Source organism: Rutidosis leptorrhynchoides, chromosome 2 (genome assembly GCF_046630445.1).
Source record: "Rutidosis leptorrhynchoides isolate AG116_Rl617_1_P2 chromosome 2, CSIRO_AGI_Rlap_v1, whole genome shotgun sequence".
Classification (NCBI taxonomy): domain Eukaryota; kingdom Viridiplantae; phylum Streptophyta; class Magnoliopsida; order Asterales; family Asteraceae; genus Rutidosis; species Rutidosis leptorrhynchoides.
Genome location: NC_092334.1, coordinates 124,694,388 through 124,713,121, shown reverse-complemented (window position 1 = coordinate 124,713,121; position 18,734 = coordinate 124,694,388). Strand labels below are relative to the sequence as shown.

The 18,734-nt window shown below is 38.9% G+C and overlaps 1 long non-coding RNA gene across 1 annotated transcript; it reads left to right on the top strand.

The window, feature by feature from the left end:
• Nucleotides 1-11,906: 11,906 nt before the first annotated feature.
• On the top strand, nt 11,907-13,967 carry LOC139891350 (uncharacterized). The gene is made up of 3 exons (XR_011773624.1): nt 11,907-12,170; nt 13,260-13,326; nt 13,790-13,967. It is a non-coding gene; the product is annotated as an uncharacterized lncRNA (long non-coding RNA).
• Nucleotides 13,968-18,734: the final 4,767 nt, after the last annotated feature.

Here is an 18,734-nt window from a genome sequence, read left to right as displayed (position 1 = left end):
ATCAGAGCGTATCCAGGTTTATCGGATATTTTTTGGTTTGAGATGGCTGGAAATAGCGGTATGCAGTTTAAGGTGGAGCCATTTGATGGAACCTGGAATTTCACCTTGTGGCAAGCAAAGGTGAAGGATGTCCTGGTTCAACAGGGCTTGGCAAAGCCATTGAAGGGTAAAAAGGATGGAAAGCCAGAAAAGATGACGGACGACGATTGGAATGACATCGTGGAAAGATGTGTCAGTACCATTCGCCTTTCCATCAGTGATAAGATCATTAATAATGTCAGTGGCGAAACAACTGTGACGGGGTTGTGGCTGGCCCTCGAGAAGTTATATCTCGGGAAGAATATGACCATAAAGCTGAACTTGAAGCGTGATCTTTATCGGTTGAAGATGGAGGAAGGCGAGAATATCATTGAACACATGAACGTGTTTAATGGTCTGGTGGATCAACTTGCAAAAGTTGAGGTTAATATTGAGGAAGAAGATAAGGCCCTTATTCTTCTTACCTCTCTTCCCAGTTCGTATGATACTTTGGTTACTACTGTTCTTTACGGAAAGGCTACTGTAAAGATGGAGGAGGTAGTACCGGCACTCTTATCTCAGGATAAGAGACGAAGATCGGATGACCGTTTTGAGCATGAATTTGCTATGGTTGGTCATGGAAAGGGAAAGTTTTTCGGGAAAAGATCTGGTGATAAAAGTAGGTCCAGATCAAGAGACGGAATGAAGGGTATCCAGTGCTTCAAATGTCAGGAGTGGGGTCACTTCAAGAAGGACTGTCCACTTTGGAAGAATGGTAAAGATAAATCTGGGGGTTCGTCGGTTGCAGTTGCAGTTAATGAATCGGTTAATTTGGGAGATGTTCTCACAATCTTCAAAAGTTCTACTTCTGCTCAAGATGAATGGATTTTAGATTCGGGTTGTACGATGCATGTGTGTTCCAAGAAAGCTTATTTTGATAAGCTAATATTAAAGAAGGGGGGGTTGCTGACTTTAGGTGATGGTTCAACGTGTGATGTTGAGGGTGTTGGCATGGTGAAAATAAAATTGTTTCACGGAGCTGCTTACACATTTGGTGGCGTGGCATACGCACCAAAGATGTGCAAAAATCTAATTTCCTTAAGCCAGTTAGATTCTCAAGGATACGGCTATTCGGCCGTAGGTGGAGTTATGAAAATCATACGTGGCGTGAAGGTCCTGATGATTGGAGAGAAGTATGAGGGTTTGTATTGTCTGGTGGGGAGTACTAGATGTACTCGTATCTCGAAGGTTTGGAAAGTGTGCACACAGGAAATTGATCGGGAACATGTGACGACATGTTTGATCAAATTAGGCGATGGTGAGAAGGAAAATCCTACTGTGGGAGAGGTGATTCGAGACTCCTCTCTGGAATCAACTATAAAAGTTGACGGGGTCAGCTGCACATGATTATTGGCCGTTTTATTTGAATCAGAGTTCAGGACCGAGGTGATTCAAGATGTGTGCAGCGGTGATAACGGAGGCCAATGGGGAAAATACTGGGCGATAGTATTTTCGGTGATGAAGAAAATAAATGTTCGTCAAGGTGGAGATTGTTGGACATTAGTCCACATTTGCTAGATAACAACTTGTGACTCACATTTAGTAGACAAATACAAATTGACTTTTGCATGTGTATAGAGTCAAGAAATGTGGCTTTAGTATGCTTAAAGAAAGAAGGTTAAAATTCTCTTCTTTCTAATCACATGTCAAGTTGGTTGTTATTGTATCAAAGTTTGGTTTTGTTTCCTATAAGTCAAAGAAGGAAAGCAACAAGTGGCTAGAAATGTCCAAGTGAAGTGTATGCATGTATGCCTTCATCTATAAATAGGTGATCATGCAAAAAGAAGAGACCATCACAAAGAGAAAGAAAAACATAGTTGATAGGTTTATCAACGGAGTGTGTTTATTTGTGCGGTCGAGAGTTATTCTTGTAAGGATTGTAAAAGAGTATACGGGAAACTTAGATTTTATACTAAAATCTAAGGGGCTTGGGTTTGGGTTTAACTCATAGTTAGATTTTATACTAAAATCTAAGGGGCTTGGGTTTAGGTTTAACTCATAGTGTACTTTTTCTTGTATCAGGTTCTTTTATATTATAAGAATAAAGGGAACTCTTGGGGTGGACGTAGGCAGGGTTTTGCCGAACCACGTTAAATCGTCGTGTTATCAGTTACTTTATTTTGCTTTCTATTATTTCTCGCAAGTTTGTCTCAAACAAATTATATCCTCGCTTCCGCTGGTGTGGGTGTGCTAGGCAAGTTGTCATAACAGGAGGTTTAGCGAACACCTTTTAATAAGGATTTAAGTGTGCATGAGGCATTTATATTAGGGGAATAGCTATGCCATGAAATACAAAGGGCTAGCCAATAAATGATCAGAAGGAACACATGTAGTGACCCGAACTTTTTCATGATTATATATTATATGAGATTAATATTTACATGAATATATGTTTCTAACATGTTAAACAATCAAACTTGTTAAGACTTGATTATTTGAAATGAGTTTCATGTAGACAATTGACCACCCAAGTTGATCGGCGATTCACGAACGTTAAAATTTGTAAAAACTACATGATGATATATATATATATATATATATATATATATATATATATATAGTTAACATGAAATTATGATAAGTCAGTATCTCATTAAGTATATTAACAATGAGTTATATACATGAGAATGAAACTGTTGAATTAAGAAACTCGAAACAGTATATATAACGATTATCGTTATAACAACGTCTTACTAAATACATATGTATTGTATTAAGATATGAACACACTATGTTTAACATGATAAAATGATAATTATATATATCATTAGGTATGTTAACAATGAACTACATATGTAAAACAAGACTACTAATTTAAGAATTCCGAAACGAGGCATATACGTAACGATTATCGTTGTAACGACATTTTAATGTATATATATTGTAGCGACCCGACCAAATCATGTTTGACGGCGCCATCTACGTAGGTCCCATTACATGGTCATAAGTCTTTAAGACAAAGTTTGACCGAAAATATGTCGCTCTCATTTCATAAGTGTAGATGTTTCAAAGTTTACAAAAGTAGTTTCCATAACTAGTACATAACGATGTTTAAAGCACAAATGAAACACGTGCGACACAGTTTAAAGTAGTCAAAAGACGCTCCACATATATGCAAGTATACTTGACATCCAAAGCAAGTATCAAAAAGAATGAGCGGAAGCATGTATCACCTAATGTTCAAGGACCTGAGAAAAACATAGAAATCTGTCAACGAAAACGTTGGTGAAATCATAAGTTTAAGTAAGTAAGTGAGTAAAAGTAAGTCGAACCACAAGATTTTGCATCATTGATAAATAGTAATACATTCTAAAAGTTAATATTCACGAGCATCCAATTATCAAGGCTTAACGTTTCCTTCAATAGTACCCCATCACAATAGTGTTAGAACATACACTGTTTCCCGAAAATATATTTCATCCGAATAACGGTAGCGAACCGTCCGAATGAGGGTTTGTCAAACCCATATGGCCATACAACATAAGTTCACGCCTACACTTACACCCTGCAAGTGTAACTAATGATAATCAAATTGAGGGTTTTGTTCTAAACTCGTATGTAGAATGTTTGTTTTCCTGTACTTGTGTTCACTTAGTTAAAAAGAAACGTTTATGTTTTCTCATCCCAAATGTAAGTTCAAACGAGTAAAAGTGGGACTATGATCTCACCTTGGGCGCAAGAGTAAATAAGTACTTCGACAAGTGACGTGTGCAAAGAACAATGCTAGTCTTGACCTAAACAAATAGGTTGTATCAATAACGATAGTCACAATTGGTCAAAGATGTTCAATTAGTCCTATGGCTCAATACGACTCGATTATGTAGCATGTGAATCAAATTGTCAAGTTTCATGCAAGATACAAGTATAGGATCATGTTAGAAAGATTGCATAATCATTTGGTTAAGTTTGACAAAAAGTCAAACTTTGGTCGGTCAAAGTCAACGAAAAAGTCAACACGTTCGAATCGGGTCCCGAACTATTTTTCTGAGGTTTTTAATCATATATAAGCATGTTAGAACAAGTCTCATGTGAATCGGAGGTCCATAGTGTAGCGACCCGACCAAATCATGTTTGACGGCGCCGACTACTTAGGTCCCGTTACGTGGTCATAAGTCTTTATCATGACGTTTGACCAAAATATGTCGCATTTATTTCATAAGTAAAAGGATGTTTCAAGTTTACAAATGTAGTTCAAAAGACTAGTTACATTACAATGTTTAACGTACGAATGAAACCTATGCGACACAATTTAAAGTAGCCAAAAGACGCTCCAACTATGCATGTATACTCGACATCCAAGCAAGTATCAAAAGTAATGAACGGAAGCATGTATCACACAAATGTTCAAGGACCTGAGAAAAACATGGAAATCTGTCAACGAAAACGTTGGTGAAATCATAGGTTTGAGTAAGTAAGTACAAGTGAACCACAAGATTTGCAACAATGAGATAATAGTAATACATTCCAAAAGTTTGTTTCACGAGCACCTAATTATCAATGCTTAACATTCCTTCCATAGAACCCCATCACAATAGTGTTAGAACATACATTGTTTCTCGAAAATACATTTCATTCGTAAACGGTAGCGAACCATTTGAATGAGGGTTTGTCAAACCCATATGGCCATATAACATAAGTTCTCACTTACACCCGGCAAGTGTAACTAATGATAATCGAATTGAGGATTTTTGTTCAAACTCGTATGTAGAATGTTTGTTTTCCTGTACTTGTGTTCACTTAGTAAAAAGAAACATTTATGTTTTCTCATCCCAAATGTAAGTGCAAAAGAGTAAAAGTGGGACTATGATCTCACCTTGAGCGGAAGAGTAAATAAGTACTTCGACAAGTAACGTGTGCAAAGAACAATGCTAGCCTTGACCTAAACAAATAGGTCGTATCAACAACGGTAAACACAAAAGGTCAAAGATGTTCAATTAGTCCTATGGCTCGTTACGACTCGATTACGTAGCATGTGAATCAATTTGTCAAGTTTCATGCAAGATACAAGTATAGAAACAAGTTTGGAATGTTGCATAATCATTTGGTTAAGTTTGACAAAAAGTCAAACTTTGGTCGGTCAAAGTCAACGAAAAAGTCAACACGTTCGGGTCGGGTCCCGAACTATTTTTCTGAGGTTTTTAATCATATATGAGCATGTTAGAACAAGTTACATGTGAATCGGAGGTGCGTAGCATAGCAAACATTTTCCAAAAATGGACAAAGTTAGACAGCCTACTTTGGCGCGCCGCGCGAGTATATGGCGCGCCGCGCCATTACCTGTGCAGAGAAAACTGGCAGTTTTTAAGTTTTATGCACGAACCTAACTTCAAACATGTAACATCCCGCATTTTTCCGTTAAATTATTTTAACGCCCGTCTTTTTATTGTAATATTATCCTCAGTATCTCGATTCATAGCCTCCATTAGCTAACCTTCTTAAAATATTTTCGTTATTGGATTTTAACATCTCTCGTACTCTCGTGTAATTCAAAATAATTCGTTTGGTTAATTCACGCACCCGCACCCGAACTAGAGGGACTAAACTTGCAAAGAGGCCAAAGATTTGACTAGGTCAACTAGTCAAACCTTCAACCTCCTCCTCTCATTTTCTCTCTTTCTCTCTTTTCATACTTCCATTTTCCTCTCAAGAACTCAACCAAGATTCATCATCTAATTTCGGATTTGGAGGCTAACATCAAAACAAATTACATATTTGGAATCCTCTCTTCATCCTCTTCGACTTGATACCAATTTCATCTCATTTGGGTAACTTTCTAAAATTACTAGATTTTGTGTTCTTGATATTTTTGAATTATAAAAGTGTTAATTAGTGTCTATGGCTCGTGTATAACATGAATATATGTTTTGTTTGTTCGATTTGTTGTTTTGAGTAACTAGTTTGAACACTTGAAAATGGGTTTGCTTAATCTTTGATTTTGGAAGATTAAATGTTGTTAAATCGTTAAAGTTCATGTTTTAATTGTGTTACTAGTATCACTAGCTTCATTTTGATGTGTAGGTTGATTTGTAAAACTTCAAAAAGATGATTAATGATTTTGTGATTCTTGATTAGGGTTTGATCGTTCTTGAGATGAACTTTTTGATGCTTGAATACCATGAAATGTTAATTGTTAGTGTTTAGTTGTAATGCATGTTTCATTACCTTCAAAACGGCATATCATATGTGTGAATTGGATTCCTGAAACTTAAAATGCATTTTGTGAACTTGAAACTTGAAAATGGACTTTAAATGATCACATGACGAGAAATCGGTCATTGGAAATGATGTTTTTGTTTGATGAAACATGTTTAGTTATGTTCTTTGTCAAAAGAGCTTTCCAACGATATAAGGTGCGAGTTCTAAATGTTTACGGTTTGCATTTTGTGCTAAAATGAATTTTGGATCAAGACTTGAACATTTGAAACTGGCCAGGTACCAGCTCCCGTGTATTGTCGCGGCGCGACAATTGTGGGCCGCGGCGCGGCATAAGCCGTGTCCAGGCTCTGACCTCCATGTCCAAAATACGAAAAATGTTTGGCATACTACGGACCTCCGATTCACATGAAACTTGTTCTAACATGCTCATATATGATTAAAAACCTCAGAAAAATAGTTCGGGACCCGACCCGAACATGTTGACTTTTTCGTTGACTTTGACCCGGCCAAGTTGACTTTTAATCAAACTTAACCAAATATTTGTGCAATCGTTCTAACATGTTTTTATACTTGTACCTTGCATGAAACATGACAATTTGATTCACATGCTATTATGATCGAGTCTTAACGAGCCATAGGACTAATTGAACATCTTTGACCTATCGTGTTTACCGTTATTGATACAACCTATTGTTTAGGTCAATACTAGCATTGTTCTTTGCACACGTTTACTTGTTGAAGTACTTTACTACTCGTGCACTCAAGGTGAGATCATAGTCCCACTTTTACTCTTTTTGAACTTACATTTGGGATGAGAAAACATAAACATTTCTTTTACTAAGTGAACACAAGTACAGGAAAACAAACATTCTACATACGAGTTTAGAACAAAATCCTCAATTCGATTATCATTAGTTACACTTGCCGGGTGTAAGCGAGAACTTATGTTGTATGGATCCATATGGGTTTGACAAACCCTCATTCAAACGGTTCGCTACCGTTTACGAATGAAATATATTTTCGAGAAACAGTGTATGTTCTAGCACTAAGTGATGGGGTTCAATGGAAGGAAATGTTAAGCATTGATAATTGGGTGCTCGTGAAACAAACTTTTGGAATGTATTACTATTATTTCATTGATGCAAATCTTGTGGTTCACTTGTACTTACTTACTTAAACCTATGATTTCACCAACATTTTCGTTGACAGATTTCTATGTTTTTCTCATGTCTTTGAACGCTATGTGAAACATGCTTCCGCTCATTATTTTGATACTTGCATTGGATGTCGAGTATACATGCATTTCATGGAGCGTCTTTTGACTTTCTTTAAAACTGTGTCGCATAGGTTTCACATGTAACTATAACTTTGTAACGTAACTTTTGGATGAACAATTCTTGTAAACTTTGAAACAATCTTTATTTTTGAAAGGAATGCGACATATCTTTGGTCAAATGTCACGTTAAAGACCTATGACCACGCAATGGGACCTAAGTAGTCGACGCCGTCAATTGACGATTTGTCGGGGTCGCTACAAGTGGTATCAGAGCATTGGTTGTAGGGATTTAGAGTTCATTGGTGTCAACCCCGAGTCATAGGTTACATTAGTGAATCTAGACTACAACCGGCATATAGACATGAAGTAGGAATTACTTGACTATTTGTGCATTTATACTCGAACGTTTCTACTCATAACTAACTCTCGCTTCATCTAAATCTTTCGTTGTTTAATTTGATTGACGCGCCACCTTGACTTTATAGAATAATGTCGAATGCACATATGAATCAGGGTAATATAATTGCCGGGATTATATTACGGTGACTCATATGAACGTTCCGACATTACGACATAAAGAATTTAAGGCGAATCAAGGAAAATTTTCTCTTCATCATTATTCCATATCACGATTAGTATTGTTAAGAATACTAATCAACGATATTCTTGTGTCATGAAGGAACAATGGCTCACCAAGGTCAACACAATACCCTTCCCGAAACTTTAGAACAAGCCCTTCAACGAATGATAGCCACCGCCGTGGGTGAGGCCGTGGCCGATCACTTCTCCAACCACAACAACAATCATGGAGCCGATAATTCAAACGAGGGGTGCTCCTACAAAAACTTCATGGGGTACAAACCTCCCACTTTCGATGGAACCGGGGGACCGATTGCTCTCACCCGATGGTTCGAACAAACGGAAGCCGTTTTTAACATAAGCGGTTGTCAGGACCAAAATAAGGTCAAGTTTTCCACCCTCACTTTCACCGGTGTTGCTCTCTCATGGTGGAACACGTATGTACAATCAGTGGGTATCGATGAGGCCCTTACACTCTCTTGGACCGAATTAAGAGAAAGAATGATCACCGAATACTTCCCGCGCGACGAGACTCGAAGGCTCGAACAGGGTCTAAGGAATTTAAAAACGGTCGGGAATGACCTCGAAGCTTATAATCAACGGTTTACCGAACTAGTCTTAATGTGTCCAAATCTCATGACTCCCGAATCCCTAAGAGTCGAACTTTACATGGATGGCCTCCCGAAGAGCGTTCAACACGGGTTAATGTCATCCAAACCCGCCAACCTACAAGAAGCTTTAACGATGGCCCGCCAATCTATAAAAACGGTGAATGAAATTGAAGCGCCGACACCTACGGCCGAGGACCAACCGGGTAACAACAAAAGAAAATGGGAAGCCTCTCCATCGAGCAACTACAACAACAACTTCACCAAGAAGTCCTTCACCTCCGACGGCAAGAAAGGGTATGCCGGAAACCTGCCCTACTGTAACGAATGTCGCAAACATCATTTGGGTGAATGTGGCAAACCATTTTGCATCAGGTGTCAAAGAAATGGCCATGTGGCCCATATTTGTAAAAGTACCATTACCGTCGCTCAAAAGACGCCCAATGCGCCAAGGGCGGTTGTTTGTTTCGAATGTGGCCAACCGGGTCATTATAGGAATGCGTGCCCAAAGAAGAAAGCCAACCCCAACGCCCGCCGTTGAACTTTCAACATCGACACCTAGGATGCCCGAGACGACGATGGACTAGTCACGGGTACGTTTCTTCACAACAACCCGCATATTTCATACTTATTCGATTCGGTTATCGTTAGACGTTTTATAACCAAGACTTTGACTCGTACTCCTTGCACTCCACCACTCCCCCTAGATATTGCTTAGGCCATTCAAGTGACCCACGAAAAACTATTGTGTGCCACCAAATTTATATCGGAGGATGTACGTTAAACTTATTGGGTGAATAATTTGAATTTTGACTTAACACCTATAGAGTTGAGGAGCTCAAAACCTATTCGTTAAGAAGAAATGTTTCCCTATCGTCTTGTATAGATTATTGTGAACTAAATAATTTCCGGTTAAGAACCGATATTCTTTTTCCCCGTATCAATGACCTCTTGATCAAGTACGAGGATCTCGTGTGTATACCAAATCGATCTCCATCCTTGTTATCATCAATTGAGGGTTGAGGGAGACGATGTCTCCTAAACCATTTTCTGAACTCGCTACGATAGTTGTAAATCTCTCTTAGTACCGTTCAATTAATCTAAGGCTCCGTCTGTATTCATAAACCTCCGGAGCCGCGTGTGCAAACTTATTTAGACAAATCGTTACCGTACTTATAATTGATGTTCTAAACCTATTCAAGCGAAGAAGAAAACGAACAATGTCTCCGACTTACGCTCGAACACTTGAGAAAAGAGCAACTCTATACCGAATTCTCCAAGTGAGAATTTTGGTTAAACGAAGTTCAATTTTTAGACCATGTTGTTAGTGGTCAAAGTATCTCAATACATCTCGCAATCGGAACCACATGTAATCGGGAAACCCTCACGACTCAGACTCGTATTCGTAAAATCTTAGATCTCGCCGGTTATCACTGAAGATTCATTTCCGACTTTTCTCGTGTTGCACGACCTTTAAACTCGTTAACTCACTGAGGGAAAAAAATTTAAACCTCTCCGTGTCTGAACTTTGAACATGATCTTTCACACAAACCTTACTAGCTAAATTCGTTTAGCACACTGGAACTCAAATATGAAAATATTTCTACTTGAACGCCCAAAAGACATACTCTCTCGACTCGAAATCAAGGGAACTGAAATTCGTTAATTTGCTCGATAAATTTGAATACTTAATCATGGACCCGATCAACCTTCTCATCAACACGTGCCACGTTACATAGCCCTGTTATTTCACCATTTTCCGCCTGATATTACTGGAACTTAAGATAACACCCAATCCAAGGATGCTTCACTCTTCTTTGACTTATCATACAACTACGTGTACTATCTCGTTATCCCACCAAGCCTCAACATTCGACCACTAAGTGCGCGACATGGTTACCTCAAGGTGTGAACTCATCCTATTCTAAGTTCTCATTTCACTCCTGTCTTATTGCTCGCATTTCCGTGTAAGGAAACTTTTTATAAAACTTCTCAATGGAGAGAGAAACTCTTCACATTATATTAGTATTCGCCACGATGGTGAATAGTCATAACAACCACTTTCGGGAACCGATGGATCTTCCGCGGTGCGGACCTCTTGAGAAACGAAACCTGTTCAAACGTGTATTAAAGAAAATTCTAGCTCGGCACGGCGTACCATCTCCATTAAAATTTCAGATCGGGATACTCGTCTCACTTCTAAATTCGGGATGCCTTACAAGGAACTGTAGGGACACGTTTAAACATGAATGCCGTGTATCATCCACAATCAACGGACCAAACAAACGTACGTTTCACATCTTGGAAAGACATGTTACGAACTTGTATTATTGCCTTTAGTTGTCTCCTCTCACACAGCAGTTACCATTCGTGTATTAACGCCGCACTTCCGAAACCCTATATGACCGCAAATGTCATACCCCTATTCGTTGGATCAAAGCATGTGGCAAGCAAACCACCGAATCCGAACTCATTCAAGAAATAATAGTTGAGATCGTCCAAGTCTGAGAAGGACTCAAGATGACCCGTAGTCGCCAAAAGGACTATACCGATATTCGACGTAAACCTCTCGAATCCCAAGTTAGTAACCGTGTAATATTGAGACCTCGCACCTTGGAAAGGTGAAATCCGTTTCGGGAATCAGGGAAATTTAAACCACGAAATATTAATCCTTTTGAAACCTTGGGGCGTATTGGAACCGCTCCTACCGTTTAGAACTTCCGACTCAATTAAATTTCCGTTTACCCTACGTTCCATGCAACAAACTTAGAGACGTGTCCTACGGAACAGGAACGTGCTACTCTCCTAGATAAACTTACTATTGATGGCAAACTCCCCTTCATGGGAAACTGGTTGAAATTTTGGATCGTAAAACCAAGTCTTAATACAAACTGAAATCTCGACTGTCAAAATTTGTGGGAATGCCCAAGGATGTATCTTCACTTATTCATAGCATTGGCAACGTAAGGTCTCGAGTAAGAAGCAACGACTATTGCTTCCAACTAAATTTCGGGACGAAATTTCTTTTAAGGTGTGGGTAATGTAACATCCCGCATTTTTCCGTTAAATTATTTTAACGCCCGTCTTTTTATTGTAATATTATCCTCAGTATCTCGATTCATAGCCTCCATTAGCTAACCTTCTTAAAATATTTTCATTATTGGATTTTAACATCTCTCGTACTCTCGTGTAATTCAAAATAATTCGTTTGGTTAATTCACGCACCCGCACCCGAACTAGAGGGACTAAACTTGCAAAGAGGCCAAAGATTTGACTAGGTCAACTAGTCAAACCTTCAACCTCCTCCTCTCATTTTCTCTCTTTCTCTCTTTTCATACTTCCATTTTCCTCTCAAGAACTCAACCAAGATTCATCATCTAATTTCGGATTTGGAGGCTAACATCAAAACAAATTACATATTTGGAATCCTCTCTTCATCCTCTTCGACTTGATACCAATTTCATCTCATTTGGGTAACTTTCTAAAATTACTAGATTTTGTGTTCTTGATGTTTTTGAATTATAAAAGTGTTAATTAGTGTCTATGGCTCGTGTATAACATGAATATATGTTTTGTTTGTTCGATTTGTTGTTTTGAGTAACTAGTTTGAACACTTGAAAATGGGTTTGCTTAATCTTTGATTTTGGAAGATTAAATGTTGTTAAATCGTTAAAGTTCATGTTTTAATTGTGTTACTAGTATCACTAGCTTCATTTTGATGTGTAGGTTGATTTGTAAAACTTCAAAAAGATGATTAATGATTTTGTGATTCTTGATTAGGGTTTGATCGTTCTTGAGATGAACTTTTTGATGCTTGAATACCATGAAATGTTAATTGTTAGTGTTTAGTTGTAATGCATGTTTCATTACCTTCAAAACGGCATATCATATGTGTGAATTGGATTCCTGAAACTTAAAATGCATTTTGTGAACTTGAAACTTGAAAATGGACTTTAAATGATCACATGACGAGAAATCGGTCATTGGAAATGATGTTTTTGTTTGATGAAACATGTTTAGTTATGTTCTTTGTCAAAAGAGCTTTCCAACGATATAAGGTGCGAGTTCTAAATGTTTACGGTTTGCATTTTGTGCTAAAACGAATTTTGGATCAAGACTTGAACATTTGAAACTGGCCAGGTACCAGCTCCCGTGTATTGTCGCGGCGCGACAATTGTGGGCCGCGGCGCGGCATAAGCCGTGTCCAGGCTCTGACCTCCATGTCCAAAATACGAAAAATGTTTGGCATACTACGGACCTCCGATTCACATGAAACTTGTTCTAACATGCTCATATATGATTAAAAACCTCAGAAAAATAGTTCGGGACCCGACCCGAACATGTTGACTTTTTCGTTGACTTTGACCCGGCCAAGTTGACTTTTAATCAAACTTAACCAAATATTTGTGCAATCGTTCTAACATGTTTTTATACTTGTACCTTGCATGAAACATGACAATTTGATTCACATGCTATTATGATCGAGTCTTAACGAGCCATAGGACTAATTGAACATCTTTGACCTATCGTGTTTACCGTTATTGATACAACCTATTGTTTAGGTCAAGACTAGCATTGTTCTTTGCACACGTTTACTTGTTGAAGTACTTTACTACTCGTGCACTCAAGGTGAGATCATAGTCCCACTTTTACTCTTTTTGAACTTACATTTGGGATGAGAAAACATAAACATTTCTTTTACTAAGTGAACACAAGTACAGGAAAACAAACATTCTACATACGAGTTTAGAACAAAATCCTCAATTCGATTATCATTAGTTACACTTGCCGGGTGTAAGCGAGAACTTATGTTGTATGGATCCATATGGGTTTGACAAACCCTCATTCAAACGGTTCGCTACCGTTTACGAATGAAATATATTTTCGAGAAACAGTGTATGTTCTAGCACTAAGTGATGGGGTTCAATGGAAGGAAATGTTAAGCATTGATAATTGGGTGCTCGTGAAACAAACTTTTGGAATGTATTACTATTATTTCATTGATGCAAATCTTGTGGTTCACTTGTACTTACTTACTTAAACCTATGATTTCACCAACGTTTTCGTTGACAGATTTCTATGTTTTTCTCAGGTCTTTGAACGCTATGTGAAACATGCTTCCGCTCATTATTTTGATACTTGCATTGGATGTCGAGTATACATGCATTTCATGGAGCGTCTTTTGACTTTCTTTAAAACTGTGTCGCATAGGTTTCACATGTAACTATAACTTTGTAACGTAACTTTTGGATGAACAATTCTTGTAAACTTTGAAACAATATTTATTTTTGAAAGGAATGCGACATATCTTTGGTCAAATGTCACGTTAAAGACCTATGACCACGCAACAGGACCTAAGTAGTCGACGCCGTCAATTGACGATTTGTCGGGGTCGCTACAAAACAATCACCATTTATGACCCGCAAACAACCAAAGCATGTATCTTATATCATCAGAAAGGTATTTTGACAAGGAAAACAACTAAACACATTTCATCAATCACTTTTACATTTACAACAACCAAAATCACATTCAAAGCTCCTCATTAAATGCATTCAGGTTCATAAATGAAATTCGATGATTCGGCAACCAATTTACATGAATGATATGCCGTTTCGAAGGTGATCAAGCATACAATACAACCTAACACTTACAAATAACATTTCATGTCATTCAAAGCATCAACAGTTCATTTCAAGTTCATCAAACCCTAATCCAAATCCACCAAAACCAATAATCAAGTTTATGAAGTTTTCTAAAACAACCCACACATCAAATTGAAGCTAGTGCTACTAGTAACACATTTAATACTTGCACTTTACCATAACAACAACATTTAAGCAACCAAATTACCAAATCAAACACACCAAAGTTCATATTCAAGCTAGTTACTTCAAATAACGAAATCGAGCACATAAATCATATAATCATGTTAGACTTGAGCCATAGACACTAATTAACAACTTTATAAGTTAAAAACATCAAGAACACAAAATCTAGTGATTTTAGAAAGTTACCCAAACTTGATGAAATTGGTATGGAATCGAAGAGGAAGATGAGAGGATTCCAAATATGTAATTAGTTTAGATTGAAGCTTGCTAGATTTTGATTAGATGATGAATCTTTGAAATGGTGTTTGAGAGAATTTGTGAAAGTATTAGAGAAAAATGGAAAAGAAAATAAATAATGAATGGAGGAGGAAGAGTGTTGACTCTTTGACCTAGTCACCTCTTTGCTCCTTTGTCAAACTTAGTCCCTCAACTTTGGAAACGGGTGCGTGAATTACCTAAACGAGATAATTTAAAACGCGTATTAACGGGAGATGTTATAAACATATAACGGAGTTTAAAATAGTATAACGGAAAAGTAAACGGAAAAAGGCGGGATGTTACATTACCTACTCCTTAAAAGAAATTTCGTCCCGAAATTTAAGTAGGCGTAGTAGTCGTTGTTTCTTCCTCGGGATCTTGCGTTTCCGGAGCCGGGAACAAATGAGGGTATTTATTTTGCATTTGATCTTGCCTTTCCCAAGTAAACTCGGGTCCCCTTTTAGCATTCCAACGGACTTTAACAATCGGAATTCGGCTTTGTTTCAATGTCTTGACGGAGGTGTCCACAATTTCAACTGGTTCCTCCACAAAATGAAGTTTGTCATCAATAGTAAGTTCCTCGAGAGGGATGACGATATCGGGTTCGGCAAGACACTTTTTCAAGTTAGATACATGGAAGGTAGGATGAACGGAGTTCAATTGAGGCGGAAGATCTAAACGATAAGCAACGGTTCCAATACGCTCCAAGATTTCGAAAAGACCAATATACCGTGAATTTAGCTTCCCGCGTTTCCCAAAACGGATTACACCCTTCCAAGGTGCGACTTTTAACATGACGCGGTCACCGACTTGAAATTCAAGGTCGTTGCGTCTTTTGTCGGTATAGCACTTTTGATGACTCCGGGCCGTCCGAAGCCTATCTCGGATTTGAACGATCTTCTCGGTGGTTTCGTGAATGAGTTCGGGTCCGGTGATTTGTACGTCGCCTACTTCGGCCCAACAAAGAGGTGAACGACATTTTCGGCCATATAGCGCTTCAAAAGGTGCGACTTTAATACTCGCGTGATAACTATTGTTGTAAGAGAACTCGGCGAGAGGTAAGTGCTTGTCCCAAGCTTTTCCGAAATCAACCACGCAAGCTCGTAACATGTCCTCTAAGGTTTGAATTGTACGTTCGCTTTGTCCATCGGTTTGAGGATGATATGCGGTGCTCATGTCTAAACGCGTTCCCAACGCTTCTTGCAATGTACGCCAAAATCTAGAAACGAAACGGCCATCTCGGTCAGAGATAATCGATAAAGGTACACCGTGTCGGGCTATGATCTCCTTAATGTAAAGTTGTGCAAGTTTCTCCATTTTGTCCGTTTCTTTCATGGCAAGGAAGTGTGCGGATTTGGTGAGACGGTCAACAATAACCCAAAATGTATCATAACCGCCCGTCGTTTTTGGTAGCTTGGTGATAAAATCCATCGTTATCCTTTCCCACTTCCATTGCGGGATCTCGGGTTGTTGAAGTAGTCCGGACGGTCTTTGGTGTTCGGCTTTGACTTTGGAACATGTCAAACACTTGGAAACATAAGTAGCTACGTCCCTTTTGATGTTCGGCTACCAATATAGTTGTTTAAGGTCGTGGTACATCTTATTGGCACCGGGGTGAATCGAGTATCGTGACTTATGGTACATCTAAAATAAGGCTTCGTAGGTCCCCATAACTAGGCACCCAAATCCTTCCGGCGTAATATCGGAGTCCGGTCTCCCTAATTTCGAATTAAGAGACGAGAATGTTCAAGAGCTCGTATGAAAGGTTTTCATCCTTGAGAGCCTCATCTTGGGCTACCCGAATTTGGCTATTAAGGTTTGTGTGGATGGTGATGTTTAAGGCTCGGACACGAAGAGGCACCGCTCTTTCTTTTCGACTTAAGGCATCGGCTACTACATTTGCCTTCCCGGGATGGTAACGAAGCTCGCAATCGTAATCGTTTAAGGTTTCAATCCACCTTCGTTGTCTCATGTTTAGTTGCTTTTGATCGAAAATGTGTTGGAGACTTTTGTGGTCAGTAAAGATAGTACTCTTGGTTCCATAAAGATAGTGTCTCCACATTTTAAGTGCAAAAACAACGACTCCGAGTTCGAGATCATGCGTCGTGTAGTTTCGTTCATGAATTTTGAGTTGTCGAGAAGCATAAGCAATGACTTTCGTTCGTTGCATCAATACACACCCAAAACCATGTTTCGAGGCATCGCAATATACAACAAAGTCATCATTGCCTTCGGGAAGTGACAAGATAGGAGCAGTGGTTAGCTTCATTTTCAAGATTTGGAATGCGGATTCATGTTCGGTTGCCCAAACGAATTTTCTTCCCTTATGAGTTAACGTGGTTAGAGGACGAGCAACCAAAGAAAAATCCTTGATGAATCTACGGTAGTATCCGGCGAGACCCAAGAATTGACGGATGTGAGTAGGAGTAGTAGGAGTCTCCCATTTACTAATGGCTTCGATTTTTGTTGGATCGACTTTAATACCTTGGTCACTTACAACATGACCAAGAAATTGAACTTCCTTTAACCAAAATTCACACTTGGAGAATTTGGCATAGAGTTGTTCTTGTCTTAAAAGTTCAAGCACAAGTCGGAGGTGTTCCTCGTGTTCTTCTTCACTTTTTGAATAGATTAAAATATCATCGATGAACACGATAACGAATTTGTCAAAATACGGTTTGCACACGCGGTTCATAAGATCCATGAACACCGCCGGTGCGTTAGTGAGACCAAATGGAATTACAAGAAATTCATAACTACCATAACGAGTTCGGAAAGCGGTTTTGGAGACATCTTCCCCCTTAACCCTCAATTGATGATAACCCGAGCGGAGATCGATTTTTGAATATACACAAGACCCTTGTAATTGATCAAAGAGGTCATCGATGCGAGGAAGAGGATATCGGTTCTTAACCGTCAATTTGTTTAGTTCACGATAGTCAATGCACATTCGTAGGGATCCGTCTTTCTTTTTAACAAACAAAATCGGAGCGCCCCAAGGTGAATGGCTAGGTTGGATAAAACCACGATCAAGTAGTTCTTGGATTTGACTTTGCAATTCTTGCATTTTGGATGAAGCGAGTCTATATGGTGCACGTGCTACGGGTGCGGCTCCCGGAATAAGATCGATTTGGAATTCAACCGATCGATGAGGTGGAAGACCCGGCAATTCGTCGGGAAATACATCGGAATAGTCACTAACAATTGGCACATCATCGATGTGCTTCTCATCGGACTCAACTTTCTTAACGTGAGCAAGGATCGCAAAACAACCCTTACGGAGTAGTTTTCTAACTTTAATACACGAAACGAGGTTGAGTCCGGTGCAACTCTTATCGCCATAGACGATCAAAGGTTCACCATTCTCGATAGGGATTCGGATTGCGTTAAGATCACAAAGGATGTGAGATTTCATTTTGGCTAGCCAATTCATACCGATTATTACATCGAAGCTACCTAGTTCCATGGGTATCAAGTCGATTTCAAACTCATTACCCAAAATGTTTAACGTACACCCCCGGTAATATGTGTCGGCACTCAATAGTTTTCCGTTGGCCACTTCAATGGTATAAGTGGTATCTAGTGGACGTGGTGGAGTATTAAAAGAATGAGTCAAAGTCTTGGATACAAAACTCTTATAGGCACCCGAATCGAATAAACAAGTAACATAAGTGTTGTTGAGAAGAAACGTACTAGTGACTAATTCATTATCATCTCGAGCTTCCTCGGTGTTGATGTTGAAAGCTCGGTTGCGCATATTGGGGTTATCTTTCCTCTTCGGGCATGCATTTCTATAATGGCCCGTTTGGCCACATTCATAACAAGTGCCCGTTTTTGGTGCATTGGGCCCCTTTCGAGCGATGGGGGCAACACTTTTACACTCATTGGCCTTATGACCAACTCCTTGGCACCGGTGGCAAATTAACTTGCCACATTCACCAAAGTGAT